General features: G+C 40.3%; 1 protein-coding gene across 5 annotated transcripts in view; it reads left to right on the forward strand.

Annotated features, from left to right (window-relative positions):
* The window catches only part of CLOCK (clock circadian regulator), a 98,844-nt gene that overhangs the window by 18,270 nt on the left and 61,117 nt on the right, over positions 1-19,457 (forward strand). For 2 of the 5 annotated variants that reach the window (XM_056111501.1, XM_056111502.1), the window contains exons 3-4: positions 13,020-13,199; positions 18,215-18,306. The gene's annotated coding sequence lies outside the window, so the exon portion shown is untranslated. Of the gene's footprint in view, positions 1-13,017; positions 13,200-18,214; positions 18,307-19,457 lie in introns of those variants that run through there. The other 3 variants (XM_056111500.1, XM_056111504.1, XM_056111503.1) reach the window with 2 other exon arrangements.

A 19,457-nucleotide genomic window follows, 5' to 3' on the forward strand; every position in this document is an offset into this window, starting at 1 on the left:
TAACAGAGTTCTAGAGGTGTAGTGCAAGAGATCAGACACTTGCCTTGCACACAGCTGACCTTGGTCTCCAGCACCATGTATGGTTGGTCTCCTGAGCACTACGGGGGTTATTTGAGCACAGAGCCAAATAGTAATCCCTAAACATTTTGGATGTCGTCCCCAAACTAAAAAATAAATCATAGGAGAGGGCAGGGATGTTTGAGGTGATGGACTGGATCCACTCCCAGTGATCAGTTCTCAGGGGCTGCTCAGGTTATACCTGTGGTGCCAGGGATGCAATTCAGGGTCTCTTATGTGCTACGTATAGTGTCTGCTACTTGAGCTATCTCCCAGCCCTATCCCTCACTGTTTTTTATTGAAAGCCCAGAGATAATTGAAATTCCTGAAAGACATTAAACACTAGAAATTAATATTTTATATTTAATATCAGAAGTCATAAATTAAACTTTTTTAAAAAATTGCACCCAAATAATGCCTGACTATAGTATATACTTGTGTTTATGTATCTATATGTATAGTCTAGCAGATATTTTGACACATTTGCGGGGGGGGGGGGGTCTTTAAAGCAGTGCGGACTGGTTCCAGCTTTCCCCACCCTCTATTTTAACATCACTGTATACAATAGTCTGGAATTTTGTCTTCTCATCTAAAAGAATGTTTGTGTAGAATCCAGTTGGATTCTAAACTCCTTAAGGAGTTTGAAATTAGCATTCATACCCCCCAGATATTAAACTATAAATGGGCGTAATCTTACTCATTATAAGCTATTTGTCCAGATATAAATTCTCTAATTTGTTGAGAATTTTTACTCTTACTAGCTTAGTAATCAACCACTTGAAGAAATTAATGCCCTGACAACTTGTTTTTTTTAAAAAAAAGAATAAAATTTAAACCATATGTTCAAACTTAATTTTTTAAGTCTCTAAAATTATTTATTAACAATTAAAATATTACCAGAGTTGATGTCGTCTTGGACTGGAGCGATAGCACAGCAGTAGGGTGTTTGCCTTGCACACAGCCAACATAGCCGACCCGAGTTCGATTCCTCCGTCCCTCTTGGAGAGCCCGGCAAGCTACCGAGAGTATCTTGCCCGCATGGCAGAGCCTGGCAAGCTAGCCGTGACGTATTCGATATGCCAAACACAGTACAACAAAGTCTCACAATGGAGACATTACTGGGCCTGCTCGAGAATATCCGTGAACAATGGGAGGACAGTGACAGTGATGTCTTCTTGGAGCAAAATAGGCATTATAACATTCTAATGTTTACACCATATCAAAACATTGATTGGTCAGCTCTGGTGACCCCCACAACTCCTGCAATTCTAGGCATTGCCTCCTGGTGAAGCTCCCAGAAAGGGTCCCCGTGAACCAAGGTCCTTGATCTATCTTGGTGTCAGCTGGCTCTCATCCCAAGTCCTTGATGGATCCGTGGACCCAGACTTCTGAACCACTTTGGTGTGATGGATCTGTGAACCAGATTCTCAGAAAGCTCTGTTAACACTGGCCTCTGGCTCACTTTACCACTTCCCCACAGAGCAGGGGATTCCTGAGAACACCCCACAAACCCAGTCTCCTGGCATTTCCTGTGCGAACAGACTTCTGTACCTGTGAGGGACTTCTGAAGCCCCCGGCTTCCCCAGTATCTGAGGCCCCATCACCAAGACTAGCACTGTGACCCTAGGCCCCTCATCCTGGCTCAAGGCTGGCACCTCTGGAATCCAAACTTAAGAGTGTGATGTCTGTCTTCCCTTGACTGAGGTTTCTGGCCTCCCTCACACCAACCCAGCCCCACAGATACAACTTTCGGGCCAGTACACTGAATCCGTATATGCAGCTGACTCTTGTGTCTTTGGGGTCCAAACTTACCAATGCCAAGTCTCATGTGGATCTAGGTGACCAACTGGCTACTGTAAAACCAGGCTCTATGCTCATCCTACTATGGGGGGCAGCCCCATAGATGTAGTTGCTAAGCCCAGTCCATTGGTTCTCAGCATCTTGTTTCTCCTTGTTGTCTATGTGATTTAGGTCTGCCCAGGCAGAAGGCACAAGCCTCAGGCTTACACCTTTGGACCCTGGCACTAGATAATTCCCAACTACACCAAGTAGACAGCAAGTCTACTCATTTGCTGATCCAGGCACCATCTCACTCCAGTGAGATTATAGTTTATAGCTTATAGATATCCCCTGACCACTCACCTATAATTTCTGATTGAATTGACCAGAAAAAATCTTTGTGTTAAATCATATTCTGAAGGCTAGAAGAGATGTCTGGTTCTGTGCATCGTACAGATGATGGTGCAAGCCACAAGGATCATGTATCATCAAGAGAACAAGACACAACCTATGGAAACCTATGGAAACAACACAACTGTAGTAACTGGTGCCAAAGAAAGGGAGAGCTTCAACTTGCCTGACAAATCAGAATAGTCTTCTTGAAGAATTTCCCAATGAAGTAAATGAGATTAAGAGAGCAAAAAAAAAAAAAAGTTCAACACACAAATCACTACTTCCACTACCCAGCCGTCGCCACACTCCAGGACACTTTCCGGACCCGCGCGGCCGCAAAGCGGCTGCGCGACACATCATAAGACACTAAATACCCATCTTCAGGAATTGTCGTACCGTATTTGATAGGGTTCAAATATGGTAACACCTACAAGGGTGATTAGAGGTCACCCCAAAGGCCTCTATCCCTCTTGGAAAGACTGGCAAGCTACCGAGAGTATTCCGCCCGCACGGAAGAGCCTGGCAAGCTATCCGTTGTGTATTCGATATGCCAAAACCAGTAACTACAACTGGTCTCATTCACCTGATCCTGAAGGCTTCACTGACATGGCAGCACTGAGAAGGATGAGAAAGGAGAGGCCGACAAAATCTCAAGGCCAACCTAGGCTGCCACAACGAAGGAAGACAAAAATGATTGTCTGTACTTTCAATGCATGTACGCTAGCATCAGATGCATCCATCGAGGACCTGATGGTACAAGCGTGAATGATCAAGTACGACATCATTGGTCTGACCGAGACAAGAAGGCACGAATCTCACCATACCGTTTTTGACACTGGAGAAGAATTGTTCCTTGGAACAAGCGATAAAAGAGGTGTTGGAGGCGTCGGTGTCCTTGTCAACACAAACTTGGCCAAAAGAATTGATTCATTCGAATGCCTAACAACCCGAATCGGACGTTTACATTTGAATAGATGTGGCTCACTGCCTGCAGTTTCTATCTTCGTTGTCTACGCACCAACATCTCATTATGATGAAAGAGAAATCGAGAAGTTCTACATGGAGCTAGAGAAGTTCTATAAAGAAGACCACATCTTCTACAAGATCATTGTGGGTGATTTTAATGCCAAGATAGGACCGAGAAGATCAGCTGAAGAACTTCACATCGGGACCCATGGCCTAGAATAGAACGAACAGGGTGAGAGACTGTCTGAGTTCATCATGTCGACCAAGACCATTCATGGTAACTCACAGTTCCAGAAGGCAGAATGTAAACGATGGACATGGGAGTCTCCCGGTGGACGATTCCACAATGAAATAGACCACATCATATTCAATCGATGGTTTTGCCTGGCTGATGTTGCTGTTGTCCCAAAATTTCGAACGGGATCGGACCACCGTCTCCTTCGTGCAAAATTCTACTTCACAGAGCGGGGAGAAAGGGCTGCAAAGTTCAAAAAGAGAACTCGGAGAATGACCACCAACTGGGAACTCTTTGGTACTATTGCGGCAACATGGGAAGATGCCATTGTTGACAACATTGACGAGGAATACGATCGACTGGTTCAGCACCTCCATGAATGTGCGAGGAACGCCAAGAGAGAGATAGCCACAAAAAGTCGCCTATCTTCAAAAACTCTTGAGCTAATTCGCCAGCGTGGTTTGGCGCATGCCTCAGGCAACCGCAAGCTAACGTCCGAGCTCGCAAAGCAGTGCAGAGATGCGATCAAGGAAGACCTCAAAGAGAGAAGAGCAGAAGTACTGGTAGATGCGGCAGAAGCCGGGAAAAGTATTCGTAACGCCTGCCTGTCCTTTGCCAACTACAAGACCAAGATGACTGCCCTCCGACGTCCTGATGGATCCATCACATCCTCCAGAACGGCAATGGAGAAGATTATCCATGACTTCTACTCAAATCTCTTCGATAGCCATGTCCACTTGCCGACATACCAAATTCCACAGGATGGATATGTCGTTCCCAACGTTCTCCCTTCCAAAATCTGACACGCCATCTCGTCAGTAAAGAAACAAACAGCACCCGGCCCAGACAAGGTCAGACCTGAACACCTGAAGGACCTGCCGTCAGTACTCATCAATACACTGGCTCGGCTCTTTACTCGCTACCTGTCTGAATGCAAGGTTCCGTCCCAATGGAAAACCAGCACAACCATACTACTGTTCAAGAAGGGAGACATCCATGACATTGGCAACTATCGCCGGATCTGCCTATTGTCTGTCATCTACAAGTTGTTCACTCGAGTCATCCTAAATAGGATTGGCAGAACACTAGATGAAGGACAACCATGCGAGCAAGCCGGGTTCCGCAAAGGATTCAGCACCATCGACCATATCCACACGATAACCAAGCTCATTGAGGTTTCTCGGGAGTTCAAGATGCCGCTCTGTTTAACGTTCATTGATTTAAAGAAGGCCTTTGATTCTGTTGAGACATAAGCGGTCATTGAAGCCCTAGCCAATCAGGGCATTCAAGCCCAATACATCAGGATCCTCCGTGAGCTGTATTGCGGATTCACTACCAGGATCTCACCATTCTACAAAGAAGTGTTCGTTGATGTCAAGAGAGGGGTGCGGCAGGGTGATACCATTTCACCGAAACTCTTCAGTGCCACCCTCAAGAACATCATGCGACGACTGGAATGGGAAGGAATGGGAGTGAAGATAGATGGTCGGCAACTACACCACCTCTGCTTTGCTGATGACATTGTTTTAATAACACCAAACATCAGCCAAGCGGCACAAATGCTGGCCGACTTTGACCGTGAGTGTGGAAAGGTAGGACTACAGCTGAATCTTATGAAGACAATGTTTATGAGAAACAGCCTCGTTCCTGACGCCCCATTCGCTATCAACGGAATGACCATCTCTGAATGCAACAGCTATGTGTACCTAGGTCGAGAGGTCAACATGACAAATGACCTGGCACCCAAGCTGCTCAGGAGGAAGAGAGCGGCTTGGAACGCCTTTAAGAACGTTGAAGAAATAGCTAAGAGGACGAAGAACCTCCGGCTCCGGGCACATCTCTTTGATTCCACTGTTCTTCCTGCATTAACATATGCCTCAGAGACCTGGACCCTACGAAAACAGGATGAGAACGCTATTCAGGTCTCCCAAAGAAGAATAGAAAGAGCTATGCTTGGAATATCACGTTTCACTCAAATGAGAGAAAGAATCCGGAATTCTGACATCCGTCGATGATCAAGAATCAGGGATGCTGTCTCATTTGCCAAGGTGTCGAAAATCAGATGGGCTGGTCACGTAATGAGATTTAAAGACGACCGCTGGACTAGAGCTGTTACCGACTGGATTCCATGGGATGTCAAAAGACCGCGTGACCGCTCACGTACCAGATGGTCAGACTTCTTCATCAAGATCATGAACGATCGGTTTGAGGCCCTTCATGTTCCCGGAGCGAACAGATGCCATTGGGCTACACTAGCACGCGACAGGGACAAACTGGTGCCCGCTTGAGCAAATCGCCGACTAACGGGAAGTTAAGTGATTAAGTGATTAAGAGTTGAATATAATAGCTGACTGAACATTTCATTGGAGTACTGAAGAAGACATAATTCACTAAAACGTGAATGAGAGCATAGGCCAGTTGTCAGGGAGATAGCTCAGTAGTCAACCCACATGTCTTGCAGGGACTTGAGTTTGGGTTCCTGAGCACTGTTAGGTATAGTCCTAGAGGCCCCTGAACACCTGGTGGGGGCGGTGGGGGTTACCCTGAGAACTCCCAGCACCATGAGGAGCAGCACTGCATTGCTTATCCTGGGCCCAAGGATTGAACTGTCAATCTAGCCTGGTTAACTGAGGATCACTAGGAGTGGCTCTCAGTCTCCCAAGCACCGCTTTGGAACACCCCTTTGACGTAGCCTAATTAGAAAACCACAGAGAAAAAATGAAAAAGTAGAGAAGAAAATTTATGAATTTTGGAATACCATTTTTTGGGGTTTTTTTGTTTATGGGCCACACTCGGTTTACTCCTGGCTCTGTTCAGGAGTCACTCCAGGCAGTGCTCAGGGGACCATATGTGGTGGGTGCCAGAATTGAACCAGGGGAAGCAGCTAGCAAGACAGGTGCCTTAACCTCTGTATTGTCTCTCTGGCTTTTTCTTTTTCTATTGTTTTCTCATTGACTTACCTGTTGGATTATATTGTAGTAGATTTCAGTGGTTTAGCTTTCTGTCATCTCTAATTGTCACCACTCCCAATCACCATTAATGTTCCAGTGCCTTTCCACCACCCCTAAAGACCTCTTGACTCATTTGTGCAGCTCTTCTCTTTATAATTATTGTTGTTTTCACTGAGTCTAGGAGGTTTGTTGTTGTCTGCCAGTTTGTTGACTTTAGTAATTTATATACCACATACTAGTTTGTTCTAGTTACTATTGCTTCTCATGAGTGAAACCTTGTAATAATTGTCTTTCACTTCCTTGTTTCACTTAAAAACCTCAAGTTCCATCCATGGAAGAGTAGTTTTCTATTGAGTACATATACCACAGCTTCTTTATCTAGTCATTTATCGGTAGGCATTTTGATTGATTCTTGTTTTAACTATTGTGAAGAATGCAGCTATAAATAGAGGGGCTCAAATATCTCTTTGAATTAATATTTTCATGTCCTTTGCTTCTATTTTTATCTTTTAAGGAATTTCCATACTGTTTTCTGTTGAGAGTGCACCAGTTTGCAATCTTAACACTGTTAGCAGGGTTCCTTTTCTCCACATTCTTGCCAACTTTTGTTGTTTTTGGACTTTTTCTATAGGCTATTTTCAAAGATTTGAGGCGATGTGTCACGGTTTGGTTTGTATTTCCCTAATAATGTTGAGCATTTTGTTTCCTCCACATTCTTGCCAACATTTGTTGGTTTTAGACTTTTTTTATAGGCTATTTTCAAAGATTTGAGGTGATATGTCATGTTTGGTTTGTATTTCCCTAGTAATGTTGAGCATTTTGTTTCCAAGTGTGTCTTTTTTTTTTTTTTTTTAGCTTTTTGGGTCACACCTGGCAATGCACAGGGGTTACTCCGGACTCTGCATTCAGCAATTACTCCTGGCGGTGTTTGGGGGACCATATGGGATGCTGGGAATCGAACCCGGGTCGGCCGCATACAAGGCAAACACCCTACCCGCTGTTCTATCTCTCTAGCCCCTCCAAGTGTATCTTTTGAGAAGTGTTTATTCACATCTTCCACACCTATTCCTTTTTTTAAAAACTGACTTCCTTGTTTTAGTTGTGTGTTTTATTTTTCTTTAATATTATCAACTCGTCATTATGTATGGTGTGCAAATATATTCTCTCAGTTGCTAGGTTGCCATTTTCTTTTTGTGGGTTTTTGTTGTTGTTGTTGTTGAATACATTTTTTTTTTTAATTTGAGGTACTCCCATTTGTTTGTTCTTTCTTTTGTTTCTCCTGCCAATGACTTTGTTTGAAATTTGTCTTGGAGTGTCTCACCTAAGTTTTCTTCTCTTTGTTTTTGGTGTCATGCCTGATAGCTAAGGTTTAATCCTTTTCAGTTAATTTTTCAGCTAATTTGGTATTGAATAGAGTTTCATTTTTCTGTGTCTCAGTCTAGTTTTCCCAGTACTCTTTGTTAAAGAAGCTTTACTTTCTCCATTGTATGTACTTATTAGCTAAGTAGTAGACCTTTACAAATCAGAACTTTACAAACACACACCTGACCTGTCAGGTGTTTCTGGATTTAGGAATCTAAGGTTTGAAAGATGATGTATTTGAGGATCATAGCACAGCGGATAGGGCGTTTGCTTTGCACGCGGCCGACCTGGTTCGATTCCTCCATCCCACTCTCGGAGAGACTGGCAAGCTACTGAGAGTATCCCGCCCACACTGCAGAGCCTGGCAAGCAGCTAAGCTCCCTGTCGCGTATTTGGTATGCCCAAAACAGTAACAAGTCTCACAATGGAGATGTTACTGGTGCCCGCTCAAGCAAATCGATGAACAATGAGGACGGTGCTACAGGATAGTGCTATTATAGACTAGCTATTCACTTATATGTTGTTTTATTTCTGACTCTGACCTAGTGGTTTGTTGGTCTGTTTTTATTCTAATACCACATAATTACTGTTGTTTCATAATATAATTTGAAGTTGCATATAATGTTCCTTTTTTTTTTTTTTTTTTTTGCAAACTAAGCACACCTTTATTTTGGATCATTGAGCAGCACAGCCAGGACCATCCAGTCCTCAGGGCGGGGCTGTTTCCCTCAGTTCTCCCTTCCCCCCCTCTCACCCCGCCCCCCCCAACATACACACACGGCCATGACATGCAGTCCTTAACCATTCCAAACATGGCACAGTCTGGAGTGCAAGAGCAGCCAAGGCGACCCAGTTCACCCTCAGTCCTCAGACACCAAGGGAAGGCTAAGCTTCAGGAAACCTATTGTGCCAAGTTAATAACCTTCCCCGGGCCCAGAGAAGTGCCAGTTTCCTTGAGCAGGAGTGGAGGAGAGAGGGGAGTAGGCACACACTGAAAAGTATAGTAAAAAAAGTAAAAAAGTGTAGTAAAAAAGGAGAGTAGGCATGCTCTAAAAAACCTCCATGCATATTTTTGTATTGTTCTTTTTTTCTTAAATCATGCCATTGGGGTTTTTTTTTGTTTTGTTTTTTGGGGTTTTTTTTTGCCTTTGGTATTTTGATAAGGGTTGTGTTGAATCTGTAATTTCCTTTAGGTAAGATGGCCATTTTAATGGTTTATTCTTCCAATCCTGTTTTTCATTTCATTGTCATTTAGTAATATCTTACAGTTGTCAGTGTATTGGTCTTTCAGTTCTTCTGTTTGGTTTACTCCCAGGTTTTTTTTTTTTAATCTCTTCTGTTGTAATTGTGAGACTTTTCTTAGTTTTCCTTTCCTAAAATAACAAATTTCGTTTTCTGTCACTTGACTGAACTCATTACATTATATAGAGCCCACGTGGGTGGTGCTGGGGAAGTCAGGGATCATTCTGGTGGTGCTTGGCAGATGGTGCATGCTTAGCTCTTCAGTGCTTAGGCCTGATGCTGCAGTGCTTCAGTGCTTGAAGTCCACAGGTGGTACTTGAAAGTGCTGGGGATCTAAGTCTGGTTTTTTTTTTTAATGTTCAACTTCTGATAGTTGTGAGATTGAGTCTGTATGTTATGCTATTCATGTTAGTTTTAATTTCATTCATTGTGCTCTTAATTCCAGCATCGAGTTGGAATTAAGAATTTTCTCCAGGGGCTGGAGAGATAGTACGGTAGTAGGTAGACCTTGCGTGCAGCTGGCCTGGGCTCAGTTCCTGGCTTCACTTATGAAGCCTCTCCAGGAGTGTTACCTGAGCTTAGAGCCAGGACTAAGCCTGACCATTACTGGCTGTGACCCAAAAACGAAATACAGATTTTCTCCAGACTCTGGTGAAGTAATGCTGGTACTCATATAGCTTTTTTGTAATAATTTTTCCTGTGGTTGATTTCTGGTTGTACTTTAGAAAGGAGCTTTGTTTGCCAGAATTTAGTCCACCATTTTACTGGAAGTGGTAAGGTTTATCTTGATTATTTTAAATAGCTGCTGTGAGTTCCATTTTTTTGTTAATAACTAAGTGGATTTGTTTAAGCTTGTTGCGGAGCAGTCCTCCCCAAGTCCTCTCGAATTTTGAAAATCCTTTGACGGGATCATCTTCCCTAGCTTCTAAAGGATCTCAGCCTCCCTCGATCATTTCCTACAGCTTCCTTTCCAAGGAGCCCACCTCCCGACCCTTGAGGCCATTGGCCAGGGGAGAGCTGGGTAGCTGGTATGTTGTAGTCAGCTATTGAGAGTTTAAATGGATTATTTTCTAGCTCTTTAGACTTTCATGTCATATTATTTCCTCGTTGCCCACCTTATTTCAGAGAATTTCTTTCCCATTCTTTTTCCCTTTTCTTACTCTGAGCAGCTGCCGTAGGCTTTTTGCATAGAAATGCAGTATTCTCTGCTACAACCGTCCCTTTGATGTCTTGTTCCTTTTACATACTTCCGTATATAATTTATTCTTATAATCTAGTCCACTGATGTACCTAAAGCGGCACACATGTGTTTGATTTTAACATACTTGCTGGTATTCTCTTGTACACGTGCTTAACCTCCGCCCCTCTTTGAGAGCCTGGCAAGCTACCGGGAGTGTCCCACCCGTGTGGCAGAGCCTGGCAAGCTACCCGTGGCATATTCGATCTGCCAAAAACAGTAACAATAACGGGCCTCATTCCCCTGACACTGAAAGAGCCCCCTGTACGGCAGCGTTGGGTAGGACAAGTAAGGAGAGGCTGCTAAAATCTCAAGGCTGGAACGAATAGAGACGTTATTGGGGCCTGCTCAAGTAAATTGATAAACAATGGAATGACAGTGATACAGTGATAGAGTTTACACAGGAGATTTTAAACTTAGGGCTGGATCAATAGCACAGTGGGTAGGGCTTTGCCTTATATGCGGCCAACCTGAGTTCGATTCCCAGCATCTCATAAGGTCCCCTGAGCACCACCAGGGGTAATTCCTGAGTGTAGAGCCAGGAGTAACCCCTGTTCATTGCCGGGTGTGACCCAAAAAGCAAAAAAAAAAAACAAAACAAAGAGATTTTAAACTTAATTTTCAGGGTATTTTGTAAATATTATTTAAAAGATATTTAGCTGAGGAAAATTACTTTGTATTAAAGAAGTCTAGGGAAATGTGATGACTACATTGCAGTGTAAAACTTGAAAAAACCCTCAAGGACTTTATTTGCTCAGTTTTTAAAAAGGGGATAAAGGATAAAAAAGGATAAGGCTAGAGATATATGTCAGCAGTAAACCACTTGAATCTGTGAAACCCTGTGTTTGATCTCTCCCTGGAATAGCAAGAAGGAGAGAGAGAGAAAATACAATTGTTAAGTTTAGTGGTTTTATAAGTAGCACTGTAGGACTGTCCTCTCGTTGTTCATCGATTTGCTCGAGCGGGTCCAGTAACATCGCCATTATGAGACTTGTTGTTACTGTGTTTGGCGTATCGAATACATGATGGGTAGCTTGCCAGGCTTTGCCTTGTGGGCGAGATACTCTCAGTAGCTTGCCGGGCTCTCTGAGAGGGGTGGAGGAATCAAACTTGGGTCTGCCAGGTCGGCCGCATGCAAGGTGAATGCCCTACCGCTGTTCTATTATAGCTCCAGCCCATATGATTATTTAAGAGGATGCCTTTGTTCTTAGGAAATGGACATTGAAGTATTTAGGGATGAAAAATGACGATATATAACTTATTCAATGATTTAGGAAATATTTTTCCATATGATAAAGAAAATGGTATAAATATTAACATGAAGAATTTAGGTAATATATAGGAGTTCTCTGAAATTTTTACTATCTGGAAGTTTGAAATTATTTCCAAGTAAAAAGCTTAAAGAAAAGTCTTTACTATAAAGTATAGAAATTATGTTGAAAATAGTTACATTTTTTACTTACCAAAATAAACTCAAAAAGGATTTAAAAAAAAGAAATTTACTTTTTAAGTTGTTCCCACTAAAAATATATTTAAATTCCTTTGGAATTAATTTTTTCCCCCCCAAATACTTTCACACGTAGATCATGGTACTATTGATCTCTCTAACAAAGAATCTCTCTTTGTTAGGTCTTACAATCAGCTGTGGTCATCAATGTAGATCTTTTGTTCTATATTTCCTTATTGGATTTTAATAAAAATTTAATGCATTTCATGAAATTAATCACATCTATTCAGTATTGAATGTGTTTGATCTAAGTTAATTTGAATATAGATGCCTAGCTTTCTACACTGGGACTTTTGATCCATTAGCCATAATATAGACTTTCATATGTTTTATTCTCATAAATTTCCTCCCAGAAATGTTTTGTTATTTTGTGTATAGAAGTCTTGTCATATCTTTTGTTAACTTTTAAAGAATAATATCATGGTGATAGTTTTTAAACATCTTTTTAGTCATACATGAGTTTTTACATTTGAAATATGATATAATTTTTAGGATTTTCTTTAATTATACTGAAAGATGGGAGAGAAGAGATGGTAAAATGAACTTTGACTATAGTTTGATAATTGTTGAAAATAGTGGATAGATGGGTTAATATATTCCTTGCATATGTGTTAAGTTAGAAATTCATAAAAAATAGTTTTTAGTAACATGATTAAAAATAATGCAGTGATTGAAGTAGATCGAAGCCCAAAATATCAGAATCCAAAATTTAGTACTGTATCTTTTTATGTACCCTCATAGGTACCAGTCCATTATTCTGAAAATCATTGTCAAATGACCTTCTTTTTAGTACAGATATTGTATTGTATGATAGCCAGATCATTACAGAGTTTACCTTTAAAGTCGGTTGCAACTGATAAATTCTGTAGAATAGTAGGATTAGGAACTCACCAGAGCAACTTATAATGAAATGATAGATCTTGATTATGATTGGCCAGTGATGAATATGGTGTTGGTTAAAAGTCTGTTGGGAAACGGATGTAGTACAATTGATAGACCAAGATGGAGTTAGACTTCTCTAAGTGATTAGAATTTAAAACTCTTAAATTGAATCAAAAAAGAAACTACCCGAAGGCACTGAAAATTACTGATGATGAAATTGAAAAGCAAAGTCATAGCTGGAAAGATAACTTGTCTGATAATGATTTAACCTGTTGTTTTCTTCCATGACTTTGATGTGGCTTTGACTGAATGGTGGATGTAGCAGTTAGCAAAAATTCTAAGAGAAATAGCTATTTCTAGCTGGAGGACAAGGAATCGGGGTCCCCATTTTTCTTTTTCTTTTCCAAGCCTGCCTTGAGACCATCTCCACCTGTAAAGTTGCATTGCCATGATGGCACAAGCATTTAAACCCCCGAGAGAAAATCATTTCTCTGGCCAGAGGAATTGGGAAAGAGGCCCCTGGACACTGGAGTATGCTGGGGAAATCTCAGAGAGAAGAGAACTGATGTGAGAGGAGATTTCCTAATTGTGAGTATACATACACCCACAAAAGTACCACCTCATTTTGAGCAGCACATGCACAAAACAAATCTAGAGGAACACAGAAAAGACTTAGAATTAAGCTACAGTGTAAACAACTACTCAAACCAGATCAAACTAGGTGATGATGCATGCAGAGGATAAACCCTAATAACAAACACAGCTAAGGCCTTACAGACTGACTTGATACCAAAATTACTGTTCATAGAATGCAGTACTGCATTCTAAACTTTTAAACATGGCCTAAACATTTAAAAAGTCAAATTCTGCAAAAAAAAATAGAACCTAGAATTGGCATGAAAAGAAACAGGAAAATCTCGCCACCTTTTTGTTCTGATGTGGTGGTTGAGGAGGTTGAGGACCTCCCAAGCACTGCTTATGGGACTAGGAGCCCCTCCCGAAGCATCTTGGCCATGCTCAGAGACCTCCAGGGCTATACCTGGTGATGCCTGGGGGACCATGTAGTGTTGGGTTCAAACTGGGTTCAGCCACATTCAAGGCATATGCCTTAACCCCAGTACTATCTTTTCATCCAAAAATCTATTTTTTAAGGGGGAAAAAAACAGCAGTTTTTATTTCAGATGATGAAGTTTTCCCAACAAATCTTTAAAATGACTATTTTGTCCATAACTCATGAAGTTGAAATGAGTACTCTTGAAATGGATGAGAAGATAATTTTCTTAAAAACAGAAATCATCTAGGGGACTGGAGTGATAGCCCAGTAGACTTAGTGGATGCTCTGCATACAGGAGTCCCAGGTTCAATCCCTAGCACCACGTGGTCTCCTGAGCACTGCTAGAACAGCCCCAAATTCAGAATCAGGAGTAGTCCCTGAACACTGCCAGGTGTGACCTCTCCAAAAAAAAATCATTGAAATTATGAAAGGGCATATGATTTATATCTATTGGTGAGTTCTAGCTAGAAGAATCAATAGAAGGAAGTAAAGCACAAGGTTGTTAGAGGAGAGGAGATAAAGAAATTAGCTGACTATGATGTAAGATAATGAATTCATGTCTTTATTAAGATCCAAAAACAATGACAAAGGAGTATAATGGCCTTGTGGAAACATGAGGACTTACTGTGGTGATAGTGGAGGGAACATGAGAGGTGAAGAGGATCCTAGAATAGTCAGTGTGATGGGACTGTAGAGACTAGTGTTGGGGTATGAAACCTCAAGTTGGGACTTGAGGGAGGGGAGAAAGAATAATTTAGAGGTGACAGGAACAAGGAAGGCTGTCTTTCCTTCACAGACTATTCAGATCAGTCAAAGGAGAGAAACATAACCATCGTTTGAGTGGAGAGCAGAAAATCATAGAGGTATTAACCTGGTGCCAGAAAGGTGAAGAGTGTATCCTGCTGAAATAGGATGTTATGCTGATCTAACTAATGTTAGAACATCATGAGTTCTAGTAGACTCTATGTGAAAGGATCTTGGAAATGAGGAAGAGAAAAAGGTTCAAAGCAAGAATATACAGCACATATACAGATAAAAGTCCTAGTGATAGAAAATGACTTGGCGTTTCTAGACTTCTCCTGCTAACTAATCAAAAGAATAGTTGGGCTTGATGGAATTAATTTTTGAAATTAATTAATTTCGTAGGTAGTTTATAATCAACATTATTGAGAGGCTATGGGAAAGATGGATTTGTCAGTAGTGTCCAGAGATTTGGGGGCCTGTATTAAATTTGTTGCTGTGCTGCACAGACTTCATGGTTTTAAATAGTACACACATATCGTTTTGAAATTCTGCAGCTCTGGAGTTCCACATTGATCTCTTGGCTAAAATCAAGGTATCAGTAGAACTGCATTCTGCTGGAGGCTTTAGTAGAGAGTATATTTCCATAAGTTTTCAAGTCTCTGGAAGCTACTCAAGCTCCTCGGTGTATGACCATCTTTCACTTCACATCTAGACACATGCATTTTTCTGACCCATCTCTCCTCTGACCTCTGTAGGAAAGATTCGTTGATTTTAGAGGTTTATTATCTCTTCATCTTAAGATCTGTAATAGTAATCACATCTGGAGAGTTCTGTTTTGATAATATTCAGAGATTATGGTGTGGTCCTAACCGAAGGGTGTTAGGTGAGGGAGGCCTTTATTGTCAGGACCTCCTCTTTATTTGTGCTGATAATAGCATAGACGCCAGCAGCGAGTTGTTGCGGTTCAAGGTTATGGAACAGAATTCACTGCCTAGTTTACTCTGAGATTTGGGCTTATAATCATGCTCCTTCAGATTTTCTATGAGGCTTCTTGAGGCCAGGAGAGGGCTTAGCCCTCAAACTCATCTGTAAAATGAGTCAAATGCTGTTCTGTGGACTGTAACAGACCCATATCAGTCCCAGTACATAAATAGGGAACTCAGATAAGTTGAAGAACTCTATCATTTGCATTATTTGGCAATCTTGTGTTTAGAGAGCTGTATTAAATTTTCATATTTTATTTACTTAAGGTCCAAAGATACCCTGCCTAAATATCTGACGGGCTAGAACTCTAATTCTAGTATAATTTGATGTTTATCTTGAGTTAGAATTCTCTCTGGTCCTAAGAAATATGGTTCACGAATCTTTGGTTTAGTTCCTTTGTTCTTACTGCCAATTTTATATTTAGTTGGTTTTAGAAACACTATTACATCAAGAATATTTTTTATGTACCTAATGTTTTTATGCTGTTGTAGAGGTAAAGCTGATGTTTTCATATAATATTGAACAAATTGAGAGCATACTATTTCTCCTTCTCTTATATATTAAACAATTTTATTTAAAAAGTTTTAAAATGTTTTTGGTTTAGGGGCCATACCTACCAGTGCTCAGTGCTTACTTCTGGCTCTCTACTCTGGGATCATGAATGGCAGTGCTCTCAGAGGCTTATGGGGTACCATGGCTTGAAGCCAGGTCAGCCATGTGCATGGCAAGCACTTTACTGGCTGTTCTATCACTCCAACCTCTTCAAATTTTAAGTATTAGACCCTTATACATTAAAGTCATTCGCAGAAAAATTGTTGTTTTAGTTTACTGGAGAATTTACTGTAGAACTGCATTCTGTTGGAGGTGTAATATGCAAGAACAAGCTAACATTTTTAATATATGGTGATAAATGTGGTTAAGGAATTAGCTTGAGTTTGTATTCTCAGTCCTTTAAGTTCCAGTGCTACCTTTAATTAACATTAATAGATTCGTTGGTCTTAGAAGTATCTGTGATACCATATCTAACTAACCTAGATTTAACTAACCTGTTTCAAAGTAGGTCAGTGGGTCAGTAGGTTAATAGGTTAGAAAAAGATTTGTTGATTCCTTTTTTTCAGACCCAGATTCTTGAGTTAACTGTTTTTAGTTATTTAAAAGTAATAACTAATAATTAGATGAAAGTAAAGCTTTTCTTGAAATTATGTGAGGGATATATAGGAAATGTATTTTGTAGTAGTACAGGTGTTACTGTGTTTCACATGTGCCCAAGTTTATTTTCTGGAATGCATAACATGTATAGTCAGGATTGTAGTGATAGTTAGAAGAAAGTAATGCATGTTCTTGGGAGGAATTGTTTTTGAGTGCCACGGCCAGCAGTGCTCAGGGGTACTTCTAGTGTGTTACTTTGAGGACCATTCCCAAAGGTTCTGGGAGTGGGCTAGGGGGATCAAACAAACCTGGATTGGGCATATTCCCTAACTTCCACCATACTGTAATTTTTTTGTTTTCATTCAGGCAGTTTAAAATCTCCAGCTTTGTTTTCCTTACTCCATATTGTTCTCATTATTTTATCACCTTTGTGGTTACAAATGAATTGTAGGATTTTCCCCTTTTCTGCCTGACCCCCCCCCCAGTTCTATTGGAACCCTTATTAAAAATTGCACTCAGTAGGCCAGATGGTGATGTGGATATCTTCCCATTTATTTATATCTATTTTTGCAGCAATATTTTATAGTTTTCAGTGTACAAACATTTTATATTCCTGTGTTCATTTTAATGCTAATATTGAGAAGGATTGTTTCCTTAATTTCTTTCTTCAGCTTGTTTTGTCTGGTATAAGTATAGCCATTGCTGCTCTTTTGGTTATAATTTTCAGGGAATATTTTTCTCCATATTTTGACCTTTTGCCTTTGTGTGACCTTAAACTACAGGGGCTGGAGCGATAGCACAGCGGTAGGGCGTTCGCCTTACAAGCGGCCAAGATGGCCGACCCGAGTTCGATTCCTCCGCCCCTCTCGGAGAGCCCGGCAAGCTACCGAGAGTATTCGATATGCCAGACACAGTAACAACAAAGTCTCCAATGGAGATGTTACTGGACCCGCTCGAGCAAATCGATGATCAACGGGAGGGCCTTTACTACTTTACTTTACTAAACTACAGTGAATCTCTTATATACAGCATATATAGTTATGTGCCACAGAATCTTTCCATCAATACCAATCTGCATATGCAGCAGTGGTTCCTGTATGTAGTATGTAGTATGTAGAGGGCCCCTGTAGGTAGAGGTCTGTAAGCATGAAATGAGCTGTGTACCATCTAGGTTTATATAAGTGTACTTTGTGAAACTAAAAAGTGATAAAATCAGTTCACAGTGCATTTTTTTGAAATGTATCCCATGGTTGAACTTTGCATAACTGTAGTTAGATATTTTAAAATTCATTTAACTACTCTGTGTCTTTTGAGCGATGACTTGAGTTCGTTTGCGTCTAAAGTAATTACTGGTAGGACGTTTTTATTACAAAGTTTTAAATTGCTTTGAAAACTTTTTCATAGGGTCAGTGATACTACTGTGGGTAGGGCATTTGATCTGCCATGCAGCCAACCAGGGTTCAACCCTAGCAACGTCTATGGTTCCCTGAACAGAGTCAGAATCTCTTTGATCCCCAGCATTGTATGTTATCCCCTGAGCAGATTCGGAAATGACCCTGAGCACAGAGCCAGGAGTAGACTCTGAGTACTACTGGGGGCGACCCCCAAACAATTTTTTTTTGTAATTTTCTACATGTTTAAGAAATATATTACTCTTTTCTTGTTTCAACAGAATTCCAAAACTGATGGTCATCCATACAGAAGATTACTTGAACCTATAGGTTTTTGAAGAATCATTTCAAAAGATCCAAAAGAACGCAAAAGGTAATGAAACAGTTGTATGTTAGTCTACTTTGGATAACATTGTTCCAGAAAAAAATACATTTGAAAATTCATAATTTATTCTAGCACACCAACTTGAGGAGTCTTTTTTTTTTTAAATTACTGTACTATTCAAAACATTTCTTGTCCAAGCTATGTTCAATTACTATTTTAGATCCTAGGAAATTGAATATCTCATAAAGATTGCATTCTAAAAAGGGAAGGAAAGTAATAAATGAAAAGGTTGTGGTTGTTTTTGTACAGAGAATTAAAATAGGTGATATGATAGAGATTACTTTCACTAGCAAGTCACACAAGTGCTCATTAAGAATTGCACTAAGCCCTGAATAGTACAAATGTGTCAGCTACTGAAGAATTTTGATGTAAAGCCAATGGAACAAAAATAGCCATGGAATACTTGAGGAGTAGAGAGCAAAAGGGACTAGAGTACTAGTGAGGGAAAGAATATTTGAAATTCAGATTGAAGAAGAAAACTGAAAAGGATCAAAGTTATAAAGTCGTGTGTTATTTTGCTATGTGATATTTTAGACACCTGTAAAATCTAAAGAAAAGTACTTAATAAATTTATGTTGTCAATAACAGGTTGGAGAGTGGAGTTTAGCAGCTTTTGATTTATAAAAATAAGTATCACATAACTCTGTTGAGAGTAACAGGAATATAAATTTGTGCAGCTGTTCTCAAGATAGTATGGATGTAATTTAAAAAAAATTATCAAAAACATGTGATCTAGCAGTTCTTGTTTTGAATATATGTTTGAGTAAAGCAGAAACATGAGTTTGAAAGATATAGTCACTCCATGTTTGTTGCAGCATTATTTATAGTAATCAACATATGGGAAAAACCTGTGTCTTCTAATGGATAAGTGGATATAAAAATGTTTGAGTATGTGCACATACACTTTTTTATATTCATTCATCCACTTATGGACACATTGTTTTTCTGTTTATACACACACAGTGTAATATAAGTCATAAAAGTTTTAAGTCATTCTTGCAAGCTAGAATATGTGGGTATTATACTAAATGAGTGAGACATAACTCTCTATGTTCTCACTTATGTATGGAAATTAAAATATGGACAAAAAAATTGAAGCAAATGGAATAGATTGTTGATGGGTACCAGAACCAGGAGTT

Source organism: Sorex fumeus, unplaced genomic scaffold (genome assembly GCF_029834395.1).
Source record: "Sorex fumeus unplaced genomic scaffold, SorFum_2.1 ptg000013l, whole genome shotgun sequence".
In the NCBI taxonomy this organism is placed as follows: Eukaryota; Metazoa; Chordata; class Mammalia; order Eulipotyphla; family Soricidae; genus Sorex; species Sorex fumeus.